The sequence below is a fragment of the Euphorbia lathyris genome, chromosome 7 (assembly GCF_963576675.1).
Source record: "Euphorbia lathyris chromosome 7, ddEupLath1.1, whole genome shotgun sequence".
Lineage (NCBI taxonomy): Eukaryota > Viridiplantae > Streptophyta > Magnoliopsida > Malpighiales > Euphorbiaceae > Euphorbia > Euphorbia lathyris.
The window spans coordinates 44,166,468-44,177,880 of record NC_088916.1 but is presented as its reverse complement, the minus strand read 5'-3'; the positions used below and the strand labels follow the sequence as shown (position 1 = coordinate 44,177,880).

The 11,413-nt window shown below is 42.3% G+C and overlaps 1 pseudogene; it reads left to right on the top strand.

Annotated features, from left to right (window-relative positions):
* Positions 1 to 3,491: 3,491 nt before the first annotated feature.
* LOC136236089 (uncharacterized) overlaps positions 3,492 to 11,413 on the top strand; it is a 109,265-nt pseudogene continuing 101,343 nt past the window's right edge.

The following is an 11,413-nucleotide window of genomic DNA, read 5'->3' as shown; positions in this document are numbered from 1 at the left end:
ATGACATTTGTGATTTTTGTGGAGGTCTTCATTTTAGCATCAACTGTCCCAGAGTTAAGCAGGGAAAGGGCGCACAGGCAGAATGTGATTACACAGGATATAATCAGAGGAATCCACCTAACCCGTACTCCAACATGTATAATCCTGCCACAAGAAACCATCCAAATTTTGGATGGATAGGCCAGCCGAACCAGCAGGAACAACCGAGATATCAACAACAGCAAGGAGGACACTACCAAAGGCAATCTCAGCAGCATTATAAACAACCTGTGCCACCAAAGGAAGATGTAGAGCCAGATATGAAGACAATAATGGTGCAATTCATGAAACAGACACAAGCATCAATTAAAAGTCTGGAAACACAAGTTCACCAGTTGGCTGCATCTGCGTCAAAAGGAAAGGGAATAATGCCGAGCAACACAGAGCCAAATCCAAAGGGTGATGTCATGGCAATCACCTTGAGATCTGGTAAGCAAACTCAACACATTATATCGACTGATGAAAATGCTGAATGCACAGGAATGTCCAAAGAAGCTGAAGGGGAGCAGGAACAGGCTGTTCCCAGTGAAGAAGAAACCAGGAAGACAACCTGTACCAGTAAGCAGGATCAAAGGGAAAGCGAAAAGATGTATAAGCCACCAGCATCGTATGTTCCACCTGTGCCATATCCAACGCGATTGATCAACAAAAAGCTGGAAGAACAGAATTCTAAAGTATTGGACACCTTAAGGAAGTTGCACATCAACATTCCTTTCGTAGAAGCGTTGGCACAAATGCCTACATACGCCAAATTCCTCAAAGACATCCTATCGAACAAAAAGAAGTTGGAAAACATTTCCATGATCCAACTCAACAGATATTGTTCGTCAATAATCCAAAACAAGCAGCAGCTACCCAATAAGCTAAAAGATCCCAGGGAGTTTTTCTATTCCTTGCTCAATTGGAAAGCTAAATATTGAAAATGCACTATGTGACCTAGGAGCAAGCATAAACCTGATGCCTTATTCTGTGTATGCTAAACTTGGATTAGGAGAACCCCAACCTACTCATATGTCCATTCAGTTGGCCGATCGTTCAGTATGTTATCCTAGGGGAGTAGTGGAAGACGTGCTAGTCAAAGTAGGAAAATTCATATTGCCCGTTGATTTCATTATAGTGGACATTGATGAAGACTTGCATGTTCCTATTATCCTAGGTAGACCATTTTTAGCCACGGGTAGAGCATTGATAGACGTAGGAGAGGGACAATTATTCTTGAGGATTAATGGGGAAGAAGTCATCTTCAAAATGAACGAGGCAATGAGATGTGCAAACAATAATGATGACACATGCTGTTTCTTGGATGATTTTCAAAGTCTTTCTACTTTGTAGGAACAGGACACTCTGGAGACTTTATTGGGAGAAGAGGTGAACATATGTGAAGGAATAGGCTGTTCCATTGAATCCAACCTACCAACACCTCCTTTCGATCCGACTGTTCCTACTCATCAAGAACCACCAGAGATACCAACTGTGCCGGTGTCTAAACCAGAATTGAAACCATTGCCTGCACACCTCGAGTATGCTTTCTTTGAACCACCCAGCGGAAGTCCAGTCATCATATCCTCGAAGTTAACTTCGGATCAGAAGGCGCAACTCATGGCCGTTTTACGAAGGAACAAGGATGCAATCGCATGGAAAATAGATGACATAAAAGGTATCAGTCCAACAGTCTGTGTCCATAGAATCTTGATGGAAAAGGAGAACAAGCCATTTGTCCAGCCGCAATGCATACTGAATCCCCACATGAAGGAGGTTGTGCGAAAAGAGGTGATCAAGCTTCTTGATGCTGGTATTATTTACCCGATCTCTAACAGTGTGTGGACCAGCCCTGTTCACGTTGTACCAAAGAAGGGAGGAACAACCGTAGTCCTCAACGAGAAAGACGAGTTGGTACCCACAAGAACAATAACTGGATGGCGAGTTTGTGTTGATTACAGAAAGCTCAACGAAGCCACGAGGAAGGATCATTTCCCTTTGCCCTTCATTGATCAGATGTTAGAGCGGTTAGCGAGATATGCCTTCTATTATTTTCTCGACGGTTATTCAGGATATAACCAGATCGTAATTCATAGTGAGGATCAAGAGAAGACAATGTTCACATGTCCGTATGGGACTTATGCTTACAGACGAATGTCGTTCGGACTGTGCAACGCTCCAGCCACGTTCCAAAGATGTATGATGTCCATTTTTCATGACATGGTGGAGCGGACCGTAGAAATATTCATGGATGACTTCTCTGTGTACGGAAACTCTTTTGATAGCTGTCTTAACAACCTCAAAGCCGTGCTTGTGCGATGTAAGGAGACCCACTAGGTCTTGAATTGGGAGAAATGTCACTTCATGGTTACGGGCGGAATTGTTCTCGGGCATAAAATTTCAGAAAAAAAGGGATGGAAGTGGACAAAGCGAAGGTGGAAGTGATAGAAAAGCTGGCTGTTCCGGTCAATGTAAAAGATGTGCGAAGTTTTATGGGGCACGCAGGGTTTTCCCGCAAGTTTATCAAAGATTTTTCAAAGATTGCGCTACCCTTGTCAGCCTTACTTCATAAGGAAGCGGAATTTTCGTTTGACGCAAGCTGTTTAAAAGCGTTTGAACTCTTAAAGAGCAAGCTGATCAACTCGCCTATACTGACAAGACCCAACTGGGAGCAACCTTTTGAGATGATGTGCGACGCAAGCGATACTTGTGTGGGAGCCGTTCTTGGATAAAGGATAGAGAAAAAGTTTAGGCCAATTTACTATGCAAGCAAGACGTTAAACGAGGCCCAGCAGAACTACACCACTACAGAGAAGGAACTTCTTGCAGTTGTGTATGCCTTCGACAAATTTCGGCCCTACTTAGTGATATCCAAAGTAGTTGTGCACACAGACCACGCTGCGTTGCGCTACTTGTTCGCAAAAAAGGATGCTAAGCCTAGGTTAATCCGCTGGCTATTATTGCTTCAAGAGTTTGATCTCGAAATTAAGGTAAAAAGGGAACGGAAAATGTCGCTGATGATCATTTGTCAAGGATTTCTCACCAAGGCAGCCAGGAACAACCAGAGATTTTGGAAAAATTTCCAGACGAGCATCTATATGCCGCACAGTCTGCGCCATGGTTTGTCGATATTGCTAATTACCTAGCAAGTTCGCTTAAGCCGCACAACCTGTCCACTAATCAGAGGAGGAAGTTTTTTTGCTGAAATTAAATATTATTTTTGGAAAAACCCCTATCTTTTCAGGTTGTGCGCTGATCAAATTATTCGAAGATGTATATCTCAGGAGGAGCAACAGGATGTTCTAAGCCATTGTCATGACTGAGAAGCTGGAGGACACCATAGCGCTAGCAGAACTGCAGCCAAGGTTCTTCAATCAGGTTTTTTCTGGCCAACACTTTTTAAAGATGCCCATCTATTTGTTAGCACTTGCAATGAGTGCCAACGAACAGGCAATATCTCGGCTAGAAATGCCATGCCCCTCAACAACATAGTTGTTTGTGAAATTTTTGATATCTGGGGAATAGATTTTATGGGTCTATTCCCTACGTCTTTCGGGAATAAATATATCTTAGTGGCTGTTGATTATGTGAGCAAGTGGGTTGAAGCAATGGCTAGTCCCACCAATGATGCCCGTGTGGTTGTAAAATTCCTGAAAAGGCTGTTTGCCAGATTCGGTGTCCCACGAGCGATCATTAGTGATCAAGGAACCCACTTTTGCAATGCTAAATTTGAAAAACTGATGGGCAAGCTTGGAGTCTCTCACAGAATTGCCACACCTTACCATCCACAAACAAGTGGACAGGTGGAGATTTCCAATCGTGAAATCAAAAGAATTTTAGAAAAAACTGTTGGCAGTTCTAGGAGAGACTGGGCAAACAAGCTTGACGATGCTCTTTGGGCATATAGGACGGCCTATAAAACACCAATTGGAATGTCTCCGTTTAGATTGTTATACGGAAAATCTTATCACCTGCCGGTTGAGATGGAACACATGGCTTTTTGGGCATTAACATTTTTAAATTTTGAGCAACATGCTGTTGGAGATCAGTGAAAACTTCAACTCTGTGACATGGAAGAGTTCAGGCTGTTCTCGTACGAGAATGCAATAAACTACAAAGAGAAGACCTAATAGTGGCACGACAAAAAGATCCAGGAAAAGGTCTTTCACGAAGGACAAAATGTCTTGTTATACAATTCAAGGCTGAGGCTGTTTCCAGTAAAGCTAAAGTCGTGATGGTCAGGACCATTCACTGTACACAAGGTGTTCGAGCATGGAGCTGTGAAATTTTCAAAAACGGTGATGCCCCTTTCAAAGTGAACGGGCAGCGTCTCAAACCGTACCTTGAGAATGACCACAAGAGGAAGATTGACACTGTTCACTTCCAGGACCCTCCGCACCAATAACCAGAGACACAGGGTGTTCGCTGCAAACACCAATTGCAGCAGGAAAGTACCCCTCCAAACAAGTTTTTATTATTATTATTATTTATTTTAATATCCCTCATCATGGGTTAAGTCATTATCCTGATAACAATTACATTGTCTCATTTTTGCTTTAACCATGCATTCAAGCCAAATCAATATATTCACAAGGAAAGATATAAAACTTCCACCCATGTCAATAAGAGTGAAGTTTTAAGTTTTGCTTGTGTATTCTTTGGAGGGATGAGGAGCTAGGTCGTAATAATTTTGGGGGGGGGGGATAAATTCAAAAATAAAAATAAAAATAATAAACACTCATATCAGGAAGATAAGGGACGCATCAAATCCACTTTCATTAGGCGGTAATTTTAGCCTAATCGTCCCCTCAGTAAAATACAAAGTAGATAGTGTGCCGTAAATGCAAGAATTTTGGTACCCTCGCGTCTTTTCGCCTGGAGTAATCATCTATCAATATGACTTAGTCCAGGTGGCAGATTAGGAGACGGTCTTTAGGGCGGTAGTTCAAGAGATCTGTCTCCTCTTTTCTACTTAAAGGACGCAGACTGCTGGGTACCGTAATTAGTCTTTACGCACTATTCTCTCTCCCCTTTACCAAGATTTTTGTTTCTCTCATACACGGTTGCAGAGGCACCTATTTAGTTTGATTTACAGATGAGAACTCGCGGTTCAGGAAAGCACGTAAAAGTCAAGGGCTCGACCAAGAAAGAAAAGGCAAAAGGCAAGATGACGGAACCCAGCACGGTCGCTTTCGTTCCGGATGAAAAGCTAGTGAAGAAACTTTCTCAGTTCAAAGATGCAATAGTGCAAGCGTACTACGAAGATCTGGCTAAACTTGACTTCGGGCCTATAAGAACAGTTTGTTGGGACACCCTGAAGCGGCTAAAACTTGACGAACGCGTGCGCACGCTCATGGAGGCAGGCCATTTCGGCTGCTTCTTTGAGATAAAGGAGCCGGCATACAAGGAACTGACGTTAGAGTTCCTGGCTACTTTCAAGCATGATGTTGAGATCACTGATCCTGAAGAAGAAGGGAAGTTCAGTTTTAGGCTCATGGGTCACACTCAGAGGCCTTCGCTCAACTTGTTTAACCAAATGTTAGGCGCTGCGGACGATGATGACCTGGAGTCCGAGAGCTACAAGGAAGCATTCACCAAGACCCCTGATGTCTTTGACCATACTGCCTTCTGGAATTCTATTTCCGGTCAGCAATATTATGACGGGAGCATTTCCAAGGCGTCAAATATTGATGACTATGTTGTTCGTTACTTGCACTAGCTGGTGTCCGGCACAATCTTTGCTCGAGAAAATCAAGCCACTATGCCGCATGCAGACCTTACAGCTTTGTGGAGTATGGAAATCGGGCCAAGAATGAATTTAGGTTACTGGTTTGGGGAGTACATCAGTGCTTTTTGTAAGAAGAACTCTTCACTCATCTGCTGCGGGAGCATTGTCACTAGAATTGCTGAATCTATCGGAGTTTTTAAGCCCGAGGACCACTCTCGACTCACTATTGTGCACCACCCAGACCAGATTGATCTCCGGAGTCTGCAGAAAATGTTGTTTGGTAAGATGGTGAATGGAAAATGGGTTTGGATGTCGGACTTTGTTGCATCAAGGAAAGTCGAAAGCCGGAAGAGGAAAAGTGAACCAACCGTGTCGGTATCATCGGATTCTGAACAAGTTGAGCGGCCAAAGGATCTGGATTTCTATAAGAAATGTGCAAAGCTTTCGAGCGAGGACATCCTTGACAAGTTCAACGCCCTGTTTGCTCCAAACCAAGCCAACCGAGAAACAATATTTGCACTTGAGCAAAAGTATGAGTCACAAGAGGGATCGATAGACATGCTCAAAACCATCTGTATTGAGGAGCATGGCAAGGAGAGTCTATCCGGTTTTTCCGTCAAGAGTCCGGTAAGACAAACACCTGAAACACCTGCTAATGCTAATGCTAATGCTAATGCTGATGCTTCCTCGAAAGGGGAGGGCATTCCTGCCACCACGGATAGAGAGGTTAACTCCTCTCTTTCCCAGCCCGCCTGATCTGCCACCTTTGTCGCTGTCCTAGCATTTGGTAAGATCTAACACCCTTACTCTATCAAGTTGTGCTCTCTGCCTATATTGTTATGCTTTTATTATCTATAATTTGCTGCTATCTTGATAACATTGAGGACAATGTTCCGTTTTAATTTGGGGGTGGGGAGTTACAAATCACAATATATGCAGGCATAACATGATAAATGTTTATTCAGGTTGTTAATTTAATTGATTTGGTGTATATCAAATATCCCCTTGAGAATCTTTGATGTAAATATCCTTTGTAATCTTTTCGTTGCTGTCTAGTCTCCTTGTTTATTAAATCTTTTCTTCGCTTTCTCATATCCTTGTTTATTCATTCTCTATTCGATTGTTTTGTGTTCACGGGAATCACTGTACAGACTGTGCGTTTTATGATGGGTTTGTCTAGTTTTAGTTGTTTGAATTTTGTCTCCCCGAGTCTGGAAGTTCCGAAAATTTTGAATTTTTAAATCTTCTTTCACAATTAGTAACCCTTGCCTAATTGCATTTCCCCAAAAATAGTGAGAACTCGAGCCTGGAAATGCATCTAAATTATGCATTGATTTTTTTCTGAGTGGGCCAACACTCACTATCTTTAGGGAGAATTTGCCTTGGTCTGCCCTGTTGAAATGGAGATTCTTTTTGACAATCATAGGAAGAAAAAGGCAACTAGATTCCCTTTCCACTACACAAAGAGCCACCTGTGCTTTGCACTCACATTTTAGGATAACCAACTTGAGCCATAACCTGTTCTTTTTGAAAACTATGCAAAGAAACCCATTCCTTTCACTGATATTCCTAAATAACCTGAATTCTGTCTTGTCCTTCAAAACCAACTGCTTAATTTGAAATCATGTGTTTTTAAAGACACACAAATCAGGAAAACAAAGGCAATTGAGCAGATAATGCTAAAGATAAGATAGAAAGGAACCTGAGAATTATGTGTTTGGTTGGAAAGATATTTAATGATTGATATGAATAGAAAGGGTAGTTTGTTATGAGAATCAGGCTGTGTGGGTCGGGTAAGGAAAGAAATGATAAGATGTTGAAAGCTGAGTAGGTTAAATAATTTGCATAAAGACAGAATTTATACACTTAAATAGCCTCTCACTGTCAAACCAGAACCTGAGCCTAACATTACAACCTTTGTCAAGTCCTTTGGACTATGTTTGGAAGAATTTTGACCCATAGATTCAGGACCAAAAGGCAAACTCACACCCTAAGGGTGTGGTGACTGAGCTAAGGTGAAATTGCATTCTTTTCCCTATGGTAAATAAATGCCATACGAGAGTGAGTGAATTATTCCAGTCCCTAGTGAGGCATGTATGGCGAGTTAGTTGCTCCTTGTGAAAGTAGAAGTCTAATTTTAAGCTTTAAGGAATTTCTCGATTAAAGGCACACAGTTTAAAACAGGCTTTAACTTTTCAATAAAATCATAGCACGCATCTGTTAACTACCCTGCTGAACAAAACAATTTTTTTTCTCCATATCTTTCTCTGTATTATTTCATTCCTAACTCTTCGTCTGTTGAATTCTTTTTCTTACATTTGGTTGCTTGAGGACAAGCAAAGATTCAATTTGGGGGTATTTGTTAGGCATGAAATTGACTAAGTTTAACATAATATTCATACGAGAATTGGGGTGTTTTTATGTTCTATTGCAAGAATAAAGGGCTGATTAATGTTTTTTTGCAGATAAGCAAAGATTAAAGCCAAACTTGCTGGAAATAACTTGTTTCGCAACTGCCAAAGAGGAGTAGAGCCTTTCTATGATCTAGCGGTCAAACGCCGGATATTCTGATGACGGACAATGACAGATCAGAGGTGGGCGTGGCAGAGGCAGCAGGTGGAAAAGTGTTTCGATGGCATTACCTAAAGTAACATGACGACAAGAAGTTTCAACCCTTGAGTGTTCAAGGGTCAAAAGGATCCATAATCATTTCTATTTTGTTTAGTTGTAGTTAGTGTTGACTTATTTCTGTACTACTTTTGAAAGGGTACTTTCGGGTACCAATTTTGGCCCCAGTCTTTCTCCTTTAAATAGATGTAGCAAAGGAAAGACGGGGCATCATCAGATATTTGTTTTAGAATAGAAAAGTCACTGTTAGGGGCGATAGAAAAGCGCTCCAATGGAGTTTCTGAATGTAACAAGAACTTCTGATTACTCACTGCTTGATATGAGTGAGTAATCCATTTTGAATAGGCACGGCCAGTCCGGGCCGGTGATGTAAGTGTTATAACTCTTTCAATGAATTTGTAGTATTTTACCAATGATGTGTTGATGAGGGTTTATATTTCTGTGCTTCGGTATTTATGCATGTGATAGATGAATGTTAGGACACTACTTGCATCTTCACTGATTTCTCTATCAATCTCGCAACATCGAAGCAGACATGTTAGATGGTTGTGTCAAAGGTTTTCTTAACAGAAATGCAGCTTTGATCTTAATGCAAGAAAGAAAGTTCCTTTAGGACGCTATTGGTTCTAGTAAATCTTAGGAACTTAAGAACACACGAAAGTTGACTTAAGTGGGCATTAAAGCTGATACTTTGACTTCATTGGTATTGTCACTAATTCGTTGGAGTGTTGTATGACCTTGCACAACCTATTCGGCAGTGCCTAGCCTATTCTATCCTTTAAACTGTCATCTATTTGTCATATCTTTTATAGCTTTAGCACTCTTTTGTCTTAACTGACCAAACTCAAACAATCAATCCTACTAAGAAGATACCTTTACACACACACACTGTTCAGCAACGATTTTCTCATATAATTTTGGATCTCAATCCCTGTGGAGACGATACTTGACTTATCACTTTATTACTTGTATCTAGTACACTTGCTAGAGTCACATTTGAGGACAACAGTTCTCACCTTCCAAAGGTCTGCTCATTAGAGGCGGTTCTGATAGGAAGCGCTTGATTCCCTCGAAGGCTTGTTCGCAATCTTCATTCCATTCGAAGCCTTTCTGCTTTTTGATCACTTGGTAAAAAGGTTGGCATCTACGAGCAGAGCAGGAGATGAACCGGCCAAGCGCTATGATCCGCCCGTTAAGGCGTTGTACTTCTCTGACATTTTGTGGCTCTTTCATGTCTAGCACCGCCTTGATTTTATTTGGGTTGGGGCCCACTCCCTTCTGGCTGATCATGTATCCCAAGAATTTTCCATAAGTTGCCCCGAAAGTACACTTTTCAGGATTAAGCTTGATGTTATGATGACGAAGGACTCCCAAGACCTCCCTTATGTCCTCTACATGCTTCTCTATAGTGGCGCTTTTAATGATCATGTCGTCTACATAGACCGAGAAGTTGTCACATTTCCTTCCTTCGAATATTTTATTCATCATTCGCTGATAAGTAGCTCCAGCGTTTTTGAGTCCGAAGGGCATAACCTTAAAACAGTAGGTCGCCTGGTGTGTTACGAAGGAGGTCTTGATCTTGTCAGATGGTTCCATCGGGATCTGGTGATAGCTAGATTTCACATCCGTGAAGGAATACATCGCGTGCCCAGCGGTTCCATCAACTAGGATATCAATACAAGGCAGAGGATAGTTGTCTTTGGGACAAGCTTTGTTTAGATCTGTGAAGTCAATACACATGCGGTATGATCCGCCTGCCTTCCTGACTAGAACCACATTCGCCAGCCACTGTGTATAAATAACTTCTTCGATGGCGTTCGCCTTCCTCAGCTTAGAGACCTCTTCCTCAATCACTTTTTATCTCTCTGGGCCATGATTCCTCCGCTTTTGCGCTACAGGGACCGCATCTTCGGCGATATTGAGTTTATGGGTGATCACATTCGGACTGATTCCTGTGAGGATCTCATCTTTCCATGCGAACACACCCTCGAACTCGAGAAGAACCTTTGTGATGTCCCTTTTAACCTCTTCTTTTATCCCTCTGGCAATTCGTACCTGCTTGTCCTTTGCCATGAGAAACATTTCCGTATCTCCAAGGGCAGCCGTAACAAGTTCTTCTTCATCATCATCATTAGACCGTGGGCGAATCGACAGAGATGCCGAATATGTCTCCTGGGCAACTTTCTGGCTCCCTTTGATCATTACTCCTCCCTTGGCAGTAGGGATGTACATCGTCAAATGGCGAATTGATATGAGAGCCGCCACTTCTGAGAGGAAAGGTCGCCCTAGGATGATATTGTATGCTAATTGACCATCCATGATGGAGAACTCCAGATCTCCCATCCATACTTGGTCATCATCTGCCAATTCGCATTCCAGTGTTACTTGACCCTTTGTCTGGATTGTGTGACCCGTCACTCCCAGGATATCTACGATGGTGGTCTCAATTTGAATAGGGTCAACCTTGAGCTTGGCGAACGTACCCCTAGTGATGACATTACAAGAACTGCCAGTGTCTACCATCACTCTCTTCATTTCCCATCCTTCCACCATCATAGTGATGATGAGGGCGTCTGCATGTGGGGAGATAGCCGGACCTACATCTGCGAAGGGACAGTTAAGTGACGCTCTATCTAAAGCAATAGTCTTTGCTTTTTTTACCGTAGGCTGATATCCTGGTCCACCAGCAATAACATTAATGACCCCTTTAGCCTTCTTATTCGGCTCATCTCTGGGCTTGTCACCATCTCCCTTTCTATCGTTTTGGATAAACTTGTCCAGCTTTCCTCTCTCGATAAGCCTCTCGATTTCTCTAGCCAACTCCCATCATGCATCTGTATCATGGTCGTTCTTCCTGTGATATTTGCAATAATTTTTGGGGGTTTTCCCCGTGTTAGTGTACTCTCCCCTTTTTGGTTCGGGGTATGAAATGCTCCGCTTATGCTGGCTGTTCTCTATCCATATTAGTACTTCACTTTTGGAGGCGTTCAATGGCGTGAACGATGTCGTGTATGTTGATTTGTTCTTAGAGCCTCTTCG